General features: G+C 33.8%; 1 protein-coding gene and 1 long non-coding RNA gene across 6 annotated transcripts in view; both read right to left on the bottom strand.

The window, feature by feature from the left end:
- Positions 1 to 22,063, bottom strand: part of LRP1B (LDL receptor related protein 1B) — a 1,884,722-nt gene that overhangs the window by 1,843,122 nt on the left and 19,537 nt on the right. The window lies entirely within an intron of this gene.
- On the bottom strand, positions 4,705 to 13,576 carry LOC146395751 (uncharacterized). Its single transcript, XR_014829233.1, has 2 exons — positions 13,517 to 13,576; positions 4,705 to 9,195 (listed from the first exon to the last, which is right to left on the bottom strand). It is a non-coding gene; the product is annotated as an uncharacterized LOC146395751 (long non-coding RNA).

Below are 22,063 nucleotides of genomic sequence, written 5' to 3'. Positions count from 1 at the left end.
CTTGGATCCCACGTTGCTGTGGCTATGGTTTAGGCAAGCAGCTACAGCTTTGATTGGACCCCTAGCCTAGGAAATTCTGTATGCTGCAGGTACAGCCCTAAAAGGCAAAAATAAACAAACAAACAAACAAATAAACAAATAAATAAAATTAAAATTTAACAGGGTGTTCTATATTTTATCTGTCAACTCTGCATTGTACATGGTGTAGACAAGGTAAAGTCTAAAATATTAACTTTATGTAACAAAGTTAAAAATCTCACTGTCACCAAGATAGCTAACAAGGACCTAAGGACCTACTATATAGCACAGGTCCTATACTCAATACTGTTTAATAGCCTATATGAGAAAAGAATCTGAAAAGGAATGGATATATGTATTCGTATAACTCATTTACTTTGCCATACACCTGAAACTAACAAAATTCCTAAGTCAACCATACTCCAATAAAATTTATTTAAGGAGTTTCCGTCATGGCACAGCAGAAACAAACCCGACTGGGAACCATGAGGTTGTGGGTTTGACCCCTGTTTAAACATTCTTATTGATAAAGGCATGGATCTGGTGTTGCCATGAGCTATGGTATAGGTCGCAGATGCGGCTTGGATCCTGCATTGCTGTGGCATAAGCCAGCAGCTGTAGCTCTGATTGGACCCCTAGCGTGGGAACCTCCATATGCTGTGGGAGCAGCACTAATATATTAAACTAAGTCCAAAAAATGCATGAGTAATCATAACCATGTAAATGCATTACACTCCCCTATAAAAAAAAATAAAATAAATAAGGCAGAGTTCCCGTCGTGGCGCAGCGGAAATGAATCTGACTAGGAACCATGACGTTGAGGGTTTGATCCCAGGCTTCGCTTAGTGGGTAAAGGATCCGGCATTCCCGTGAGCTGTGGTGTAGGTTGCAGATGCAGCTTGCATCCCATGTTGCTGTGGCTGCAGCGTAAGCCGGCAGCCACAGCTCCCATTAGACCTCTAGCCTGGGAATCTGCATATGCTGTGGGTGCGGGCCTCAAAAAAGAAAGACAAAAAGAAAAAAATCCTACCACAAAAAAAAAGGGGGGGGTCCCGTCATGGCTCAGTGGTTAACGAATCCGACTAGGAACCATGAGGTTGCGGGTTCGATCCCTGCCCTTGCTCAGTGGGTTAACGATCCGGCGTTGCCGTGAGCTGTGGTGGAGGTCACAGATGCGGCTTGGATCCTGCGTTGCTGTGTCTCTGGTGTAGGCCGGTGGCTATAGCTCCTATTAGACCCCTAGCCTGGGAACCTCCATATGCCACAGGTGCAGTCCTAGAAAAAAAGAAAAAGGCAAAAAGACAAAATTAAAAAAAAAAAGGCAATATCTTTTCACTCCATTGTTTATTCTTTTTTGCCTTTATGAAATATTTTTCCATGTCTTCTCTTCCTCTTTAACCCAATCTGATTAGGTACTCCTGAATTTTCTACATTTCAGGAGTATTGTTCTCTTGTTAGCTTGGTTATCAAAACCAGTTTTCTTGTTGGGTAATAACAAGTATCTGGTTTCAATATGGATAGCCCTTTCTATTTTAGATCTCTACTGTTTAGAATATGTATTCTCTGGTGATTATTGTGATAATTCCTCCATTATCTCAGATACCATCTTCTATGAATTTGGGGTGGGGGAAAGAAATGTCAAGCCCAGAAGAAGGCTGCAAATTAAATAGGCTTTCTTCTCATGTTGTTTTCAGTAGACTACCCTTTATTTGATTCGTAAGCTTGGCATGTCTTACTTTGGCAGTAATTTTAAAAGGGAATGTAAATGCAATATTTAGGATTATTTACATGAATATAACAAAAGGGCAAGCTATTTCAGTACAGAGCGCCAAAGAGAAATTATACGAACAAAACTCAGAGGGTGTTTTCTCCCTCTGTGTCTCTGCCACTTATTAGTATGTAAACATATTCTAGCAATCATTTTCATTTCATTAGTAAAATATCACACCTTTTCAACAAATTAAGAATAATACCATGTAATTCCTTTCTGCCTAACAAAGACAAGAGACCACAGAGTAAGATAAAGTGTCTACCAACTTAGATCTTTTGTAAATACCACTGTACTGAATATAGCAGCTTTCCTTAAGCCTAAGAACAGATAATTCTGTTTCAGGCAAGAGATAAGCTCAATTAGCACACAGATAGAAAGCTGTACTTTACAGGAACACTATCTCTTCCTGCAAGAAATGACCTTTTGCAAACTAGTTTGAAAATTAAGTACTCAGATATTAATTTATTTTCTCTCATCCTGTCTAAAGAATATATGTGTATAAAATATGTTCCTTCACACAAAAATCAAATTGTACAGGATATGCAAATTAGTAATTATTCATAAATCAAAAGTAATTCACCAAAGGATTTACTACAGCTTTCTTTCCAATTCTGACACCCAGAGTATCTTAAAATTTTAATTAAATTTAAGACTCTCTATGTAGAGTCTGAAATATGTACATATATATGAAACCACTGGTGAAAAATAACTTGCATAGAATAAAACTTATCCATGCTCACTTTCAAATTGTGCATTAAGCATATTTGTTAATACAACTTGATGTTTAACAGGTAAAAATGGTCCCCTTATATTAGCTATGAGTCATTGGTTGAAATTCACAATAAAATACCTATTTCTGCCTCAGCAATAGGTCCTAAACAAATCTTCCCATCTACATTTAGTCTATACACACTATCAGTTGGTTTCAGTATTTTGCCCAGATTGTGATGAGTTTTGCCTTATAAAAGGTACATGAGGAATTGGAATAATTTCAATGGCTAATGTAAGCCATGGACTTGAGTAAAAACTCCTAATTGAGGTGCAGTGAAGTGTATGTCAAAAAACGTTCACTGATACTTAGATTTAGATTGCACCTCAGCCATCATTTTCTTTAATAATCTTTTAAATCAGAACTCCTCTTACCCTTATAAAAAATGTTTAGTCACAGATAAACAGAATCTCAATAATAAAATTTTATTAGCATTATTGCAATACCAACTTTTAGAGAAATAGTCCTAATAGTGTATTTTGTTTAAGGGTTATTGGACTTACATGTATTATTATAGTCAGAAAATAGGGAGCACTTTCTACGTTCCAAAAACTTGGTTAGATACTGGGAGGGCAAAGGTGAGCACAATAGGCAACATGTGGAATTTACATTATTTTAAAGGAAAACAATTTTGCCAGGAAAATATAAGCATTAGTTATGCAATCAATATTGCATTAATATTTTAGCCCTTTCTGCAATCATTTATTGAGTCTCTACAGTATCCTTTGCTAGATCCTGTGGAGTATAGAAAAAGTTATGAAATATGGCCTGTCCTCAAGGTGTTTGAAAATTCATGCATAAGACACACACTATTAAACCTAAGGAAGAATGCAATCCATGGATCCAAAATGTCTTGCACCTTAAGAGAAACAAAGGATTATAAAAATTGCAAAGGACTAGAAAAGGCTTTGTGAAAAATATTTGATATTTATATGAGTTTTGAAGGAATGGTCTCTGAAGAAAGGGTATTCTACGCTCCAATGCTTCAGGAACAGAATGAGCACAAACAGGTCAGACTTTAGGTTTCAAACACCCTGGAGAAAAGGAGGAAACCATATGACAGGAGCATATGGATCATGGACAATTATGGTTCCAAATAGAAGAGTGAATGATGGGGTGAGGGGAGATTATCATGCATCTTAAATGTAATAGCAGAAATTTAGTTGTCACTCTAGAAGCAATAAGGAACAAATGATGGTCTTTGAGAAGGAGTGTGACAGGTTGATCTGATTAAGCAGACATAAATTTAAATTTAACTGGCATAATAAAAAGAACAAAGTTTAAGTCTGTTCAAGCACTTATAATATGTTCAAGAAGAGGTGTTTTAAAAATAAGTCATTTATCAAATGAACTATCAGTATTATACACAAAGGTTCATATTTATCTAACACATCTATTTTCAGAAAAGATTTTGCTTTATGATATGGTTATAAGAATGGTGGTTGGTTTTGGCTCTTTTGGTTTTGCTTAATTTTTTCTCATCTCTCTCGTAGTCAGGCATGGTCTTAGTTGCATGTCACAAGAAGAGTTTCATCTCACATGCACAATTCTTTTGTGTGAATTACTGTCACAAATAAAATTACTATTTTATTTGCATAGTACTGTCTAGTACTATACCAAGCAAAGTACTAGATGTATTCCCCACCTATATGGATAATGAGAAGATATGCAAACATAAACAATTTATCTGTTTTGTATTATGTTAGGAGAAATTAAGGCCTGATTTCATTAATCACTGATCCAAAAAATTAATCTTGGTCAGAAACAAGGTAAGATTAAAATCCTTATCTGCAAAGGCCTTAAATCAAGATATTACTTACATGTAACTTTTACACACATAAATCTATGGCTTGGTTTTCTCCTCTGTAAATAGTAGTGAAAATCACAATTTTAAGTTGCTACAGAGATATACATTTACCTGTGTTACATCTAATCTTCATAACAAACTTGTAATTGAGTTATTATCACTATCATTTATAGGTGAAAAACAGGCTCAGATCTTTGTTCAAGAACAAAGCCTTTCCATCTTAAGTCCCAGACTCTCCCCTCTATCATGCTGATCCACAATTGTAAACTATGCAAAATCTTTCGGTATAGAGGTGAAAATAATTATACATAGGAAAATAATGAGAACCTAATGTTTTCATATATTTTCAAGACTTTATTTTACAGATGTATTCAATATTGGAAACAAAAATACTCCAAATAATCTCTAGCAATTATTTCCACATTTTGATTCTAGTGTGTAAATTATTTATATGAGTTATACAGAACTATGAAACCAGAATATGCAAGTTGACTTGATGAAAAATGAACCAGCAATACAAAATACTATCCACTTGGTATTCTTATTCCTAACTTATTCATAGCCTTTAGGGGAATCTCATCATATAAAATTTTCACCTTTCAAGAATTTAAGTGGCTGTGTGGTTTCTTGGTTATTACTACAGTTCATTTATGTGCAAAATGTACTAATATTAGAAGCTAGAGAAATATCAAGGCTATGCTAAACTTTAACTAATATGAAGCCTAACTTTTTGAATTTAAAAATAATAATTTCAATTTTACTTCAACAGGTCTCTGGTAAAGAAAAGATATAATTACAATGACTTCACAGATAAGGCCAAATATTCTAAATGGATTTCCTTGAAAATTTCTCTCATTGGCGATATTTTATTTTCTGATTAACCACTAAGTAGATAAAATCTGCCTTAATTACCTGGAGTACCTTCTGTAATTGCCTGCTCTTTAAGCAAAGCACTGAATAAGAAGACTGTTCATTTAAAAAATGAAGTACAAATGTCATTTCATATTTATCTAACACTTCTATTTTGGGAGGCAAGCTCATCTTTTACACTTTGGCAAAGTATTTACATTTTAAAGCTGAAGTGTTTAAAGAACACTGTGAAGTTGGAAAACACACTGTCACCATTTTTGATGTGATAGGTGCTATTAGTGATCCACTTGGATAATATTCTTCTCTCTTTATATGTCTCAATTAATAAAGAATAAGGTTGTCTTTATTTGTTTTGAACTTTGGGAGTTAACTAAGAGCTGAAAAAGACATTTCTTAAAAGTATAGCCAAGTCCTCTGAAAATAATGTCATGAAGAAAAATCTCCCCAACTCTATTTCAAACCACTTAGTTGTTATGGAAAGAGGGTTTTAGACTTAAATCTAAAGGTGTAGATCAAGGAACTAATTCTGCATTTTAATTATGAGAAAATGGCTACATTTCTTTCTACACATGAAAGACCTCATGAAAGTGATTAGCTCTTGGCCAATTCACTGTCCTTACCCCTTGACACTAATGTTCACATTAGATACTTTTTCCTTAAAGTTAGCAGTCTACCCTTCTTCAGGAAGACAATGCATTAACACAAAAGGATGTATCGTAACCGGCCTAAGCAAGTCATGGCCAACACAGCCCCCTTGCCCACCTTTCCATAAACTCTTTCCACTTTCTCTTGCATGTAGAAAAGAGTGGCATAATTTTGACCAATGAAATGTTAGCAGAAGACCATTGGAAAGATGGTAGAAATTTTTTTGTATATTGGAAACAAGAAAAAATAGTTCAGGAAGAAAAATTAATGAAGATTCCATTGGATGCCATGAAGTTTCTTTCACCTTATGTATACCTACATGCTGCTAAAATGCAATGAATATGTTTAGCATTTATGTGAATTGACCCAATTAGCCACACTTGGGGTCCTATGGCTAGGCAGGTAGTGTGTTAATTTCAAACTGCAAAATATTGATTAAAATGAAAAAATAGTCTCTGTTCAGAGAGAAAAATAGAAGAAAATGGATGTGATATGCATATATAAAAGTCTTTTTTAAAATCAGCAGATGGACCCCTATATTTTAGAACCTATTCACAATGGGATGTATAAATGGTTTTAGCACGATGTGAAGCAATGCACAGGAGTATAAGTTGCTAAATGTGTATTATGCCACAGCATACTCTTTAGCACCTCGTAGTTCTAAGAAGTCCCTTAATAAGAACCTGCGATATGCCATTACTGTAGGGTAAATTGATTTCAAGGGAGTAAGTAGTTCAATAGACTCCATAGTTTATAGTTCCCTAATATTCATTCAGTACTTAAAATATCTAGTATAGTTTATATAAACAACACTTAGATGCAGCATATGTAAGTATGTATATGTATATCTTTCAATTAAAATTTTTTGTTTCTTTTTATGTTAAGAAGAAAGCAACAACTAAGTTGCTATACAAATGAGTCAGATGTAACCAATAACTTGAACATTCTGAGACTACTCATAGGAGTATTACAGGTCTTAGTTAACTATTTCCAGGCATTAAATTGTTCCCTAGTGGCTTTTAAGTTTATTATTTCCATTGACCCCTTTTGAAATCAGAAAATATCTCTTTCAACATGCATTTTTTTCAAATTGAAAAGGAGCTTACCTTATAACAACATTCAATGTTTAATACATGTAATGGTACATCTTCCACAGTATATAGTTTGGTCATTTTTACAAGTAGATTAGAAAACTCTGAGGTTTGTTGCTAAATTGCCTCATGTAGCACCTCTAGATAAAATCTAACCCTAAGAAACAGAAAAACATTATAGTGTCAAGATCACTCAGGATCCAACATGAAATTAGTGTGTGGTTCCATTCAATCCCTGGCGAATTGTCCTATATATCAGCAATTGTGAAAAACCAAGGTGACATTAACTAGAATTCAGTATAGGTGCCAGACCTTAGTCCACTTAACTATCTTTTCTCTGCCAGACTCATTCCTTCTAAATCCAAATAAAAAACACTTGTATTATACTCACATCTTCTTTGGGGGAAGTTCACAGAATTCTACAGAATTGTTTAATTTAGTTCTGAATACATCATCCTTCTTGGAAGGGCAGGGGTATTTTCAAATATATTTTATGCAGAAGATCTTTAAGGGAGAAATTTACACATTTTGTGGAATGGCGAGGGGCTAATCAAAGAACCGAACTTCGCTCTGTGTCACATTTGGACTATACAGCACAGAACATTTACCCCCCCAAAACTATTCTCTTCATGATTATGGGTGATTACAAGAAAAGAGTTTAAAGTAAGGCATGGAGAAAGTGAAATGTCCTGAGACATATCCAGGAAGCAAGGCAAAGCAAACATTTTCATTATTTACAAGACTCCAAAATAATGTGCACTGTGCAAAATTCCTTTTGTACAAATTCTGATCTTCTAATGTGATATCAATTATTCACCTTTACTGTATAATCCATTTGTTCCAATAAGTGAATCACAAGCCTCATACTGTGACTGGGGAAAACAGTTCCTGACCACAAAATTCAGCCACTGACTTCTGGCTATGAAACTAAGTGGTTATATCATCTCATTTACTCATAAATGCATCAGCTCTGTTACCTTTTCTACAGAGGCCTGACAAAGTTGTATGGGACAGTACAAGTAAACTCATCTTTTAAATAAATCTGATGGAGTAATTATATAATTACGGATTTTCACAAATTCTTATATACATCTTTAGACAGAACATTAGACTATTTCAGTTCACAGTTTGCTGTGAATATTACTGTAAAAAAATCTTTTTTTTTTCTCAAGAATCTTACTGTATCTATTTTGCCTTGTAAAAAGTTGGACTTTCTAATGCTGTTTTTCTACGAGAATGTGACACTTTGAGGAAAGGGATGATCTCTCTTATTCATGCTGTCAAACAGCATGAATAAATTTGCTTTTTATAAGGAAGGCTTCAAACATATCTGTTTGAAAAAAAAATCAGTATAAACTCATTTTCTTTTTAAAAGTTCTTGCTTTTTTCCCCTTAAAATAATGTAGGTCCATAATATTTCAGCCAAATGCTTTTGACCCATTTCATATATGAGCAAAGCAATTGAGTTGATTAGTATTTATAAAGAACACATTACATTTTATTTTACAATGTACCACATGTGCAAAAAAAATAAAAGAGAGAAACATTTTAACTTCACATGCTATTTAGGTTATTGGATTAGCAATTAGCATTTTAAAGATAGATTGCTGATTTGAAAGATTATTCAGAAAATCATATCTAATGCCTATCAATTTTAAAGAAACAAAAATGAACTCAATAGATCTCCAGATTTCAAAAATTAAGTAAGCTAGAATGTATTTTGAAGGACAACAGAATGACTTAATGTCAGCATACATAGAGCTATCTATTGAAAAAATATGCTGCAAAGAGAAAGTGCATTTTTAAAACCATATAATTACCATTAAATTAAGAAGTTACTTGTCTGAAGTTGACTCTGTAAATCTTTATGAAAAGTGTATATTCCCATTTTGTAGCACTCAAATATGGCATGAAGAATAAAGAAGACATCATGTACAAATGTAAATAATACAACAACAACAGATTGAGTTTTTGTACATCTTGTTCTCTTTACAATCTTGTCATGAGAATAAATCACATGGTGTCACTTTTTCTTCTTACAAGTCTCTGAAAATGAAGCATCAAAGTCTAATGTTTCTTCTTGTCTAAATTCTCTACTTTTTAATGTTTTGGATAAACTAGGAAAAAACCCTGTTCTCTTTCACAGTCTAAACAACATCAGCAAAGCCAGGGTACCTCGTTTTCTCCTGCCTGCATTCCCCCACTCCATCACGTTAACTCCTACCTGCAGAAAGGTAAAGAATGTAGGAAATGCATTTGAGGTCAGATGCAGAAAATGTGCTTTACGTAAGCATTTTCAGTAGTTTCAAGGACATCATCAGGAATATCACATACACTTAACCATTACTGAATCTTAAATCTCTGATGCTTTGTAATGGAACAACTGCATTTGTAAATACTCAAGTTAATGTGCACAATATTTGAAAGTGCACTGATGCATTTTAAAAGATTATTTGAACCACTAAGACTGTGCTACTTCAAAGAATTATTTATAAGTAGATTTCATAAGAAATTGTCCAATTTGGGGATTCTTAAAATGGCTCTTTAATTTCTTGTCAGCTTAGAGAACATATTTTATTATTAACATAAAAATAACCAAATGTGTATGCATTTTCAATTTTTAAGACTCCATTACAAAACTAAATACAGAATAAAATATGACTTCTACATTTAAAAAATCTAAATAGTCTTAAACAGGGATAAAGTTAGTAAAATAAAACTTCTTTATTTTTGCTCAGAGAAGTACCATCACAATAAAGAGATGAATAACATATTGAGATAAATTACACCATCAATTGTATAGTTAAGTCAACCTTCATTTACTGAGGATTCATATTATTCTGAGCAATCTAAGTGGTCTAAGTCATGACTCAATGAGAAAACAAAGAAGAAATGTATTCTAAGCAGCATTGCTGATAATTTTGAAAAGACGCATTATTGCACAAATGAGAATTTACTGTTGTTAATTCAGATAAATCTTCTTTAATTAAAACTCACTTTTCTCCTCTAAAATAATGACTCTTGCCATTATGGATGATACTTTAATGAATGAATAGGCAACCAGCTCTCAGGTAATAATTCAGTGTATTTCTGCCTGGAAATATTACTCAGAATAAAAATGGAGAAAAACACAAGTTGCCATTCAGGATAATGTATACTTAGTCTAATCTTCTGTGATATGCCATGTCCCTAATGCTTGAAAACTTGTTATTCAACTGTAATTAATGTATAAAACCAAATTAAACATGGTTCCTTGATCATATTGAGATATTCTAATCCATATTTTCCTTTTGGTGGCTACCATCCCAATGGCTTTACCTTCAAAGAGTTTCTAATCTATTTGGCAATAATAGTTTAGAATGATGACTAGAAGGCAATACAGTAACATTACAACTGATCTTATTCTCAAGCCTCTATTTAAGATTATAGACAGACAATATAATTACAATTTAACATGATTTGGAAGATAAATATTGTCAGCTTAAATCTCAAAGAGAAAATTGACAATTAATAATTTAAGGTAGTCAAGCAATCTTTTCTTTATTTCCTTAGCAAGCTAATTTATCCCATTTGCACATAAAATATTTTCCAAGCTATCTTGTTAACAATCCCAAATCCAACTACTGTTCAATGAATTGTCTGATACTGGATTTCTATTGCCAAATTGCATTTGCCAGACCAAATTCTTCTCTTAGCCTCGTCTTAGCCCTCAATCACAAATGGTGCTACTAATAAGTTCCTTTCCTCAATTTTAGAAATAATTAGTGCCCTGAGTGGTCTACTTCAGATATAAGAATAATATACTATTCCATGGAATTTGTTCTGTTTCTAAATAATTCTAAAATTCTAAATTTTCTATACTATTTATTTTCAAGAGTAAAAAGTATATAGATGATTGCAAAGTTTCTATGGCAACAACCTCATTATAACACCACTTCTGGGATAGTAACCTAGATTCTAAGTGTTAGAGAAATGTCAAATATCATGGAGCTTGGTGTGTGGGAGAATTAATGAACAGTCTATATACAGAATAATTTGTTAATTTCAATTTCATAAACAATGCAAATGTGTACAACACTACCATATGATTAAAAAGGGGATTTTATACATTTGCACACATTACTTTTCCTTGATGACAACATTATAATTTTTAGAGTAAAATAAGGACATTGTATCATTTATCTAAAATTGAATCTATTTATGAAAACCTTGAAGGAATTGTAGGGTCTGTTGTATATAAATGATAACTTCTCCTTGAGATAACAGGTGACCTTAGGCATCACCATGAAGGGCTTAGGAATACAAATGGTCTATGAAGTTACCATTACTTCAGTTAAAAATCCATTAGCATCAACACTGCCCTGTCAACAAACATTTTATTCCAAGAAGAGAGACACCACCAACATCCAGAGTCAGTTTCCGAAACGAATACCAGCTTTTTAGAAACTAACATCTGGTGAGCCCTAATGCTCCAGCTGCCATGGGAAGCAGATTTTCAAAAGTAAATCTGCCCCATTCATTTCTTCCAGGAAGTGGGCATTCAGTGATTGAAATCAATTAATGCTTATTTGTGATTCACTGAAAATCTATGATTTAGAAATTTTAATTGACAGAAATAATGAATGACTACAATACAGTTTGAAGGCTGTATTGCATTTTAAAACAAGTGAAGATAATTGCAAGTGAAAAATGAAAGAAAACTGCATACCTCAGTAAATGAGTCATTAACCTTTTACCTCTCAAACCAGGAAAGAAATCCTGATGGTAATAACCAAGTTATTTTAATAATTTCAAGATGATAATAAGATTCAACTGATAGTTTGAGATTGTTCAGTTCTTTTTAAACTCTTTCCAATTTAGTCTTCCTCTTACAAGGACGCACTTCCCCACTATCCACATACTTCTGGCTAACTTTTGAGAGAATGGGACTTAAGGGTGAAGGAAGAAAGGGAGAGAGGAAGGAAACAGGGATGGGAAGGAGAAAGGGATGGAGGGAAGGAGGAAGGGAATTACTAATACAAGTAAATCCCACGGGCAAATTTATTTTTAATTTGTTCTGATCCCAATTGAACTATTCCTAAGTTGCTTCTAGGGGGTATTTGGCTTATGATCTTGGGGAGGGAAGTAGAGATGGGTGTTCATGGGCTGCAGAATTTGTATTTCAAGGAGTAAAAGATCAGTGTAGCCTGATTCATTCTCAAACAGTGATGACTGGCCTGGTGATCTGGACCACTTTGTGAGTGTGGGTTGACAGTTGCACCTTCTCGAATACCACTTCATAACCGTTCCATGAGTAAAAAATGTCATTTTGGGGGGAGAATTCTAGTTAACTTCTAAGTATACAGGTGATCTGCATGATGTGGACTGAAATTAGCCACATTCACATTTCATAAAATTGGAATACACGATGTGTGAGTGTGTCTAGCTCCCTGCATGTGTTATAGGTATTTTGATATAAAGCATATGGTAGACACAGTCTGCATATGTTATACATATTCAGATATAAAACACAGTGTGTGTGTGTGTGTGTGTGTGTGTGTGTGTGTGTGTGTGTAAAGATAAAAGAGAATTCTGGATGACTCTTCTAGTCCTAAAGAATCAAAATAAAACTATCCTTTAGGCAAGGCATAGATAGGATGATAACTGAAGATATTAAGAAAACTATTTTCAAATATATCTTTTAGAGTTACCTTTAGACACAACCCACCACTTAAAATCAGGTTCAAAATTTGAATATCAAAACCAAAATAACAAGTATAATCTATCACTTCATTCACAGATCTTACTTCTATAGTTTCTGATTATGTCAAAAAATCAAATTTATACTTTGGAAATCAAAATTTGAAGGCACTGAGTTTAAAAGAAAATAGCATAGGCTTTTAAGGCAATGCTAAAATAAGAATTCCAAAAATGTTTTGAGTGCATAAGCCATTATTAGAACAAGTTTTTAGCCTCCCAAGTGGTTCTAGCTAGTATGGAGAAAGAAAAACACTTACATGATTCTTTTACTTCTGAGGTATTTGTTAAAAAACAAAACACTAATAAGAATTTTATGTCATAACACTGTTTTATTAAATATTAATACAGTTACTCTGGGAAGCTATATTCAGAGGATATATATATATGTTTGTGTGTGAGCGTGCGTGCACGCACACACACACACACACACACACACACACAGCTTGAAGATTCAAAGATCTGAGTTCTAGTTAGAATTTGTGTCTATTTGACACTTATTGGCTTTTAGACTTTGTATGAGTTTAAATTCCTTCCTGTGTAAATTAAGAGATGACATTTTTACATGATTGTTTATAATGATTTAAAGTATGTGAAAATGCACCTTAAAGCCTAAAGCAGTGTCTCAAATAGTGGCCCTATGCATGCTTATTGCCACATGCATAGTGAACCATTTTGTACCTCAATCACAGATGCCCTCCAACTGGCCCTTAGGGGCCTAAAAATAGCATTCAAAGGAAAACATGAAGGGTGCTTTAGAGGAATTCCTTCTCATTAAACTCAAATTTGCTCCAGAGAGACTCACTTACCAAGGTCTGACAGCCATTTCTCTGGAGCTCGATATCAGGACTAGGTTCCTACTTCCCTCTGGGTGGAAAGAATGGAACTGCGATATAAATACTTTGAAAGCATCCAAAATTAACCATATTGATTATATCCTATTAGTCACCTGAAGAAAACAGTGGTTCACAAATTGGCTACTGATAATAAAATTTAGAACAGGATTAAGATGGCAGTATAGAAGGACTGGAGCTCAACTTCTCTCATAAAAACAACAAAATTACAACCAAATGCTGAACAACCTTCAACCAAATGGACTGGAAACTTTCAAAAAGATATCCTACTCCAGAAAACAAAGAGGAGGCCACATCAAGAGGTAGGAGAGGCGATTACATAATATAGGCAACCCCATACCTCCGAGTGGGAAGCCCACAGACTGGAAAGTAACTGTATCATAGAAACTCACCTATAGGAGTGAGAGTTCTGAGCCCCACATCAAATCCCCATGCCTGGGCATTTGGCACTGGGAGAAATAGCCCCCAGAGCTTCTGGCATTGAAGGCTAGCAGGGCTTGTGCACAGGAGCTCCACGGGACTGGGGGAAATGGAGACCCCATTCTTGAAAGGTGCACACAGACTTTCAAGTGCATGGGTCCCAGGGCAAAGCAGAGGTTCCATAGGAATCTGGGTTGGACCTGACTGCAGTTCTTGGCAGATCTCCTGGGAAAACAAGGGGTGACCTTGGCTCTTTGGGGGAAGGACATTGGAGGCAAAGGTCTCAGGAATATTCATCAGCATGTTTTCCTTTAGAGGTGGCCATTTTGGGAAAATCTGGACCCACCCCATTCAGCACTGAGAAGCCTCAGGCCAAACAATAATCCAGGTGGGATCACATCTCCATCCGTCAGTAAACAGGCTGCCTAAAGACCCTGCCCCCGCCCAGACACCATCCACCTCTAATCTCTTTCAGAGACAAAGCCCCACCCACCAGAGGGATAGGAATCAGCCCCACCTACCAGTGGGCAGGCACCCCTCCCTCCCATCAGGAAGCCTACAGCAAGCCCCCATACCAATTTCGGCCACAAGGGGGGCAGGCACCAGAAGTAAGAAAGCCTACAACTCTATTATCTGAAAAAAGACACCACACTAAAAACCTATGAAAATGAATAGGCAGAGAACTATAACTCAGATAAGGGAAAAAGAAAAACCCCCGGAAAAATGGCTAAGTGATCTGGAGATTATCAGCCTCCAGGAAAAAGTCTTTAGACTGTTGACGCTGAAGATGATGGAAATAAACTGACAATAAAATTTAAAAATCACATTTTTTATTGGGAAACTCATGCCACAAATTGGACCATAGAAGATATAGGAAATAGTATATTTAACATGTATGGAAAAGAACACTCTCCTTAAAATTTCATATATTTTAAATCAGGTATGGTTTAAAATCTGACAGTTATAGGAAAATAAAAATACTAGAAAATATTGAAATATGCAAGTTTTAAAAGCTAAAACTTTTTACATTTGTAATTAAGATGGAAGAAAGAAAGAGCTGTGAGTAATAGGTCTTATTATTCTAAATAGAAGTGCATACATATCATATTCTCTTTCTCAGTCATGGAAAAGACATACAAGTGATGAAGCACAGCCTATACTTTGGCCAGCAGAGTTTTTCTGCAATCTCTCACACATCTAAAGATCTGTAGAGAGGTGAGGGTTAATTATTTGCTATTTTAAACACCATATATTTTAATATTTGAATGACTTTGCTAACAAATTATCCAAGTTGGATTTTTATAAGCCTTAATTTTCATCTAGATGAAAATAATTATGTAAATTATGCACATTAATTGGAGATTGGGCAAATTATTTGCATGAAATTGTTTTGTTATTATGTATAATTTTAGTTCCTGGACACCCAAAAGACCAAACTGTTAAACAATATATACACAAATGTATAAACTGTTCCTTAAATACAGACCTTATTATTTATCATTTTTTCCTTTTATCAGTTATAAATCTGGTTTCATTATGGACATTCTTATAGTCATGTTTTCATTAATAAAAAAACTCAACTCTATGTTATTTTGTGTTATGTTCTTTGAATATATAAAAAAAAAGAGTATCTTTGAGTTGAATGTGATTATTATTTCTTTTTTTTTTTTTTTTGGCAGCTACCAGGAAACTAACTAGAGTCATTTGCAACATACAAATTTTACAGTTAAAAAAAGGAAGATTCCTTAGCCAAACAATTAATGAAATAACACAAGGACATTTTTTTTCTGTCACAAATATCAATTAACATTCTAATCCTGCAAGATATGACCTGATAGGTTTTTTTTAAAAAGTAAACATTGAACAGCACAATATTTTAAGGTAGGTTATGTCACAAACTCTAGTGAACACAATATGCTAAATAAATGGCATCTCCGACCTCACGATTGGCTGGTTTTTACCTATTATATATAAGGAAAAGCCACATAATAAATTGTGCCAATCCAGAATCCATGGACAAGATTTGTCAGCTGTATAAAAGCTTCCTCCCAACTATCTTATCAGTACTCTGGTGCATACTTTCACTTCATTTACAAGACTGTCAGAAAACTAAGTGTATTGTCACGGCACCTTCAAAATCTTTAATCAAGCAACATCTAATGACGCCAAAAGGCAATTTCTCAGTTCTTTTCCACTTCCTTTTTCCCTCAGTAGGATATTTATGAAGATAGCAGAGATGACACACACCTTAGTGGTATAGAAGTGGGATATCTCTAATCCACATATTATCAAATGAAAAGTTCAAGTGCCATTCTTCAGCTCAAGGGGAAGTTGAAGGAGGGTTTTGTTTTATTACAGGGTCCACTAATGCCAACTCTAAATCCCCATCCTTTCACAGGAGAGTTTATAAAATTCCTCTTCCATTTGTGAAAAGGAAACTCTCACAATACTGATGCACAAAATGACATTTATTGACATTAAAGGTCTCATCAGTTATTTCTCAGCAGTCTTCATTCCACTTGCAGAGGGGTTTATTGTGCTATTTGGCATGAAGGAAACTGGCACTCTTTGATTTAGCAAAGTCTGGCCTGAAACCAGCGTTCCAAACAGTTTCTTTAAAGCTGGGCATTTTCCAAATATTGGATTGAGTCCTGTGACTATTTCTATGGGGCAGAGATGAATTTGATATAATACAGAGTCACAAATGTCTTTAAAGACATTCTACTCTGCACTTAAATTATCAGTACTATATTTGCAGTAGAGCCTAAGTTAGCCTGCGGTGCATTCAAACATGTCTCTTCTCAACTCACCAGGGCTGCTTTATATGTCTTATCCTGGGAAAGAGTGACCACATACTTTCTCAATCATTCTCAGCCTTACACTCAACCAATCTTTTAAAAAAGCAAGCAATGAACAATTTATATCTTCATTGTTTAAACTTCAGGAGAGCTTCGTAGACTTAGTGCCTACATTTATAAGAAAATCTCAAATAGAGCTTTTTCAAGACCAGTTGGGGAGAAATGGTTTTATTTATCTGTCCTAAACTTTCATGTCCCATACACTATACATTAGAAATAGAAATATAAATATATTCCTTACCCTCGGGGAGGTCACAGTCTAAGAAAAAAAGATAATAACACTGGACAACAACCACAAACTTTCTTGGTAAGTGCTGGGAGAGAAATAGTCAATGGATGATCTGCAAAGGTGGGAAAGGACCCCAACCCCACCTGACTGGAGATGAACACAGAAAGGAGAGCAAACTCCAGGTCATTTGTATTCCACTGCCTTTCTGGGGAAGTTACCCACCGTTAAACCAACTATTGAAGAGGTATAAACAGAAGGTGTGCTTAAGTTTGTTTTTTGTTTGTTTGTTTTGTTTTAAAGATCATTCTAGTAGTAGAATGGTAAATAGGTTGTAATTCCAGTTCTCTTCAATTAACAAAATTGTATCAATACCTACTTCTAGCTTTGACAACAATGAAGATTTACCATTTCTTTTTTGATGTATGCCATTAAATATGGCCAGTATGGCTAGGAGAATAGGCGTCATTATTAATTCTTTTACATGACTGTGCAGTGTGCAAAATGTACACTTTTGGGAAAAATCAGTAAAGAACTGAAATAACTAATTTTCTATGAAATATTCTATATACAGTGGGTGATACGGTAGTTACTCTAGCTTGAAGTGACACATCTTAAGTTCTTAAACATTTGGTTCAAGAACCAGTCAATCAAAATGATATAACTGGCATAAGCTGGTAGATTTCTAGAAATAATTCATTAACATTAAAGATGTGCTTTATATTTTGAAAACTTTAATCCTAAAATTCAGATTAAATCTAATGCCTAGCAATGATTCATATTTATATTATTTTATGCTTATATTTCAATTATTAATATGACTAATTCTTTTCATGAAACTTATTTTAAGTTACAGTGTCTTATTTCATTGGTCCCTTGGGGGTTATTTAATGTTCTGGTAACCTAAGGTTAAATTAGATAAAATATCATTTAACCTTATTTTCTAAAAGTACTTACCCTTATAAAGGATAAAAACTGAACTTCTGCAGTATTTCTTTTCCACTTCTCTTGAGATACTTACCACCAAAAAAAAAAAAAAAGTTGCTCTGTTACTCTGTACATATTTACTGCCCTTCTGAAACTTTTGTTTGCCACCATGGTGGGTCACTTCTGCCTGATTTTTTTTTTTTCCCCTTTCTAAATTATGGTTTTTTGTTTTTGTTTCCATTTTTTTGATACTTTGTCACTAACACTTTTTTTTTTTCCCACCAATGGCCACACCCATGGCATATGGAACTTCCCAGGCGAGGGATTGAATTCCAGCCACCGAGACCTACTCTGCAGCTGCCACAATGATGGATCCTTTAACCCACTGCTCTGGGCTGGGGACCAAGCAAGCCACTGCAGCTGGATTCTACTGTACCACAGAGGGAACTCCCTAATCACACTTTTCCAAAGTGCAGCTCTATTTACCATGTCTGCAGTATTTTTGAAATCCTAAATTGTTACTACAATGCATTTTCCTGCCATCCATAAAAGTGAGTTAAGAAAATAAGAATTAAACAAAATAAAGATTCCAAAATTGGTAATTTTTAAAACCACAAAAATAAACTGACTTTCATTATTACTGTTATGAAATAATTGTTTTAATTCTATAAAGTGCTACAAAATTTGTAGAAAGTGTAAAGAACTTTTACTATCTTTTTCAGTTTTAAAACCACCACATGTAATAAATTGCTGTTTATTACATTCTGCAGATACAAAATTTCAAAGAAATTAAGTGACCTGTTTCAAAGAAATTAAGTGACTTGTTCACAGAAGTAGCAGAACTTCAAGCCTGGATACAAACCAACATCTTTGGCTTCAGGGCTAATCCACATCTATTGTAATATTTATGTCATTAAGACATAAAATATATCAGAATTTAAAACAATATATTTTTGTCACTTGGAATACACCCACCATTGCCCAGTGAAATCGTCCTTTCACCTCCTTGCACCTCACTCCCAAATACTGGATCATTTTATTTCATGCTAATACAAATTCTAGAGTATAATAATCAGTGGAAATAATGATGCCCTTAAAAAATCTGGTAGTAATAAAAGGTTTTTTAAAGGCCAAAACTGCATTATATCCAATATCTATTAACTCCTAAACACCTATTATTGCATTTGGCTTCTTTAAAAATTAATTGCATTTATATGTTAGCTCTCATTCAGCTAAAATCATGAATTAATGACATGGATGTGACCATAAAGAATATTATAAAACAAACATAAAACTTTATATTTAAAATGCCATATATTTTGTTTTAATTAAAATAGACAGATGCACTAAAATATAAACAAACGTCTTTTTATGGATATGTTTCACATGCATAGTTGTTTAATTCCTTGCAAAGATGAGAAAGAAAGAAAAGAGGAGAAAAAAAGAAACTTTCATACACTTAACAGTATAAAAATTGGCTTTTTATAAGATTTTCTAGACTAAATAAAGTTACACTGCTCAATTAGCTGTAAGATGCAAACATAAGCATTTAACAAATATGTACATTAAAATTTTTAAATTAAATTACGTTATTAAATAATTTGCTTTATTCTACTAATATAATTTGTAAACAAAAGTCTTATACTTAATGGACCTAAAGCTACAGATGTATCTTAATGGCTCCCAAGAGGCTTCTAACACATTGTTTTTCTGAAAATCAAATGTCAGTTTTTTAAAAGATCTGATGTGGTTCATATACAAAAATTAGTTAAAGGGAACTCTCCATAAACAGTAAAGCTGACACATTCTCTAAAGTAATTTTTTTCTATGATTTTAGGGCCTCTATAATTGCCCAAAATTTATTTTCTCAAATAAGTGATTTTTCATTTTCAATTCCATGTGAAAAAGTAATCTTTGATTTAAGGCTAGCTGAAAAAGAAAAAAAAAGCAAAATTGTCAATCATTTCATGTTTCCTACTAAGAGTATAATTTGCATGTAATTGGTCAATAGATGTTAAATAATTTTAAAAAAATAAGAAATTCACTAAAACATGGGTTGCCAACATCATTGACTACTATGTCCCTGTTATGGGAAAAATAAATCCATCAGTGAATGAAAATAGAATTCACATTTTTAGTGGTCATTTCAAAGCACCATTGCTCTAATATCCTGTAATTGTTTTCATTTGAAACATAGACTTGATGAGACTAATAGATTAAAAGACTAAAACTGACAAAACTAAATGAGGACAGTTGGATATTCAATACTTTTTCATCGACTACCAAATGGCGATATTTTCTTTCTTTTCCAAATGTCCCCTTTATTTTTTCATTAGTGCATTTTTACATCAGCTTCCATTCACCTTAGATTTTATATGAAGAGGCAGTAATGAGATGAATTAATTCTTTTTTCAAGGGACAAAAGCATAATAGAGTATAATAATCAGTGGTCGATCCCCACAGTGGTCTGCACACCTGAGATCTGGTGACTGTATTTTGGCTTCTAGTTTTTGGCTAACATTGGCTTGTAGAATTTATTCACCAAGGTCACTGGAGTCAGATCATTTGTATATTTCAACCCCAACTGACTCCTGGTGAAGCTAACTGAGTATTTCAAGTGGTGAGTGTCTCATTATCTCAGGACAATTTATCAGTGAATTATTCTCACCCAGGAACTTTCCTAAGGAGTCAAAAGCAGTGACTTTCTTTTCAATGGATTTTTGAGAGAAAAATGTCTCCATTTTTATGTGACAGGATTCTTTTGCTACACTCAGAAATCAGCCTAAAGAGACTCAAAAAAAAAAAAAAAAAAAAGAAAGAAAGAAAAGAGCATGATGACCTACAAGCAGCATGAACCTCAGTGGACTAGGAAAGAGTACATTTAGAGTGGACTTTGGGAGGGAACAACCATTTCCCAAAGATTGTTATTGCTTAATGAGATCCGTGACCATACATCCATTATGTGGGATAAACATGGCTCCCTGCTGGCTCCCCAAAGCCTGCTGACAGTTGGTGGTTATGATGGCAACTCACTTTAACACCCTAGAAATGTTTTAATACCTTTTTCTCCCATTTCTATGATATTGCAACAAGGTTTGAATTCACCATGTAGAAAATACAATAGCAATATTAAAATAGTGTAACTTGGACATTCTCTATAGCAGTTCTCTCTTGCCATTATAAGTAACTTTTTAAGGAATCAAGCTTCTTTCATTTTCTAAAAATAATTTTGAGTATCTATAAACTGATCATATATAAAGAATGTTTAAATTTTGGCTTATCCTAATAAATGATGCCCCTTTAGTAAAGGAAGCCTAAGAGGAACATGGAAATTTATCTTCCTAGAACTACTTGTATTTATTGCTTTTAAGAAAACCAAAATGTTACATTTTAGGTTTTAAAAGAATAAAAATAATTTTTTTTAAAAATTTAGCATTATTTTGTGTAAATAATAGCTCTTCCTCCTAAGAAGGAAAACACATCTTTTAGGCATTCCTCACAGTCCCCCTACCTGAAGGAAAAATAACGGTATCAATATACAGAACAGTATCATCATTCAAAAGTGATACCTGATTTGGTCATTTTCAAAAACTGTGTAGAATGATATGAGTAGTATTAAAAAACACAAAACCAAGCCTTGGTTTTAGTCTTCATTCTGCTTTTCTGACAGAAAATCTTTAGCACACACACTCTGATGAGAAAGCAAACTATCATTTACGTAAATATATCACTTAGAAGGTTTGAACGTTTACTTGCTATTATACAATCACATCATTCTTCCTGGAAAAAAATTTAGTATTTTTTCAATAAGTATGGTAATACTTGTGAATCACAAAGGAAACAGCAGATTTTCCTCTTCCACCCCACCTTCTTATTTTTTAAGGAAAATACAAAAGCCATGTATGGGTGAAAATAAATGATAAAAACTTGAAAGCCTTTGTTTGCAGCCCATAAAAGCCAAAAAATAAAAGCCATCTTTAGTAAAACCATCAAGATTATAAAAGTATTCTGGATCACCAATAATTTATTCTATTTTCAGATTCAACCTAGTAGTACATCCTCACAGAACAG

The sequence above is a fragment of the Sus scrofa genome, chromosome 15, assembly GCF_054392235.1.
Source record: "Sus scrofa isolate SSC_HxYL_T2T_F1_AM1 chromosome 15, Sscrofa_HxYL_maternal_Yorkshire_Landrace_v2.0, whole genome shotgun sequence".
Taxonomy (NCBI): Eukaryota; Metazoa; Chordata; class Mammalia; order Artiodactyla; family Suidae; genus Sus; species Sus scrofa.
The sequence above is the reverse complement of the archived record's forward strand: the minus strand, read 5'-3'. Positions and strand labels throughout refer to the sequence as shown.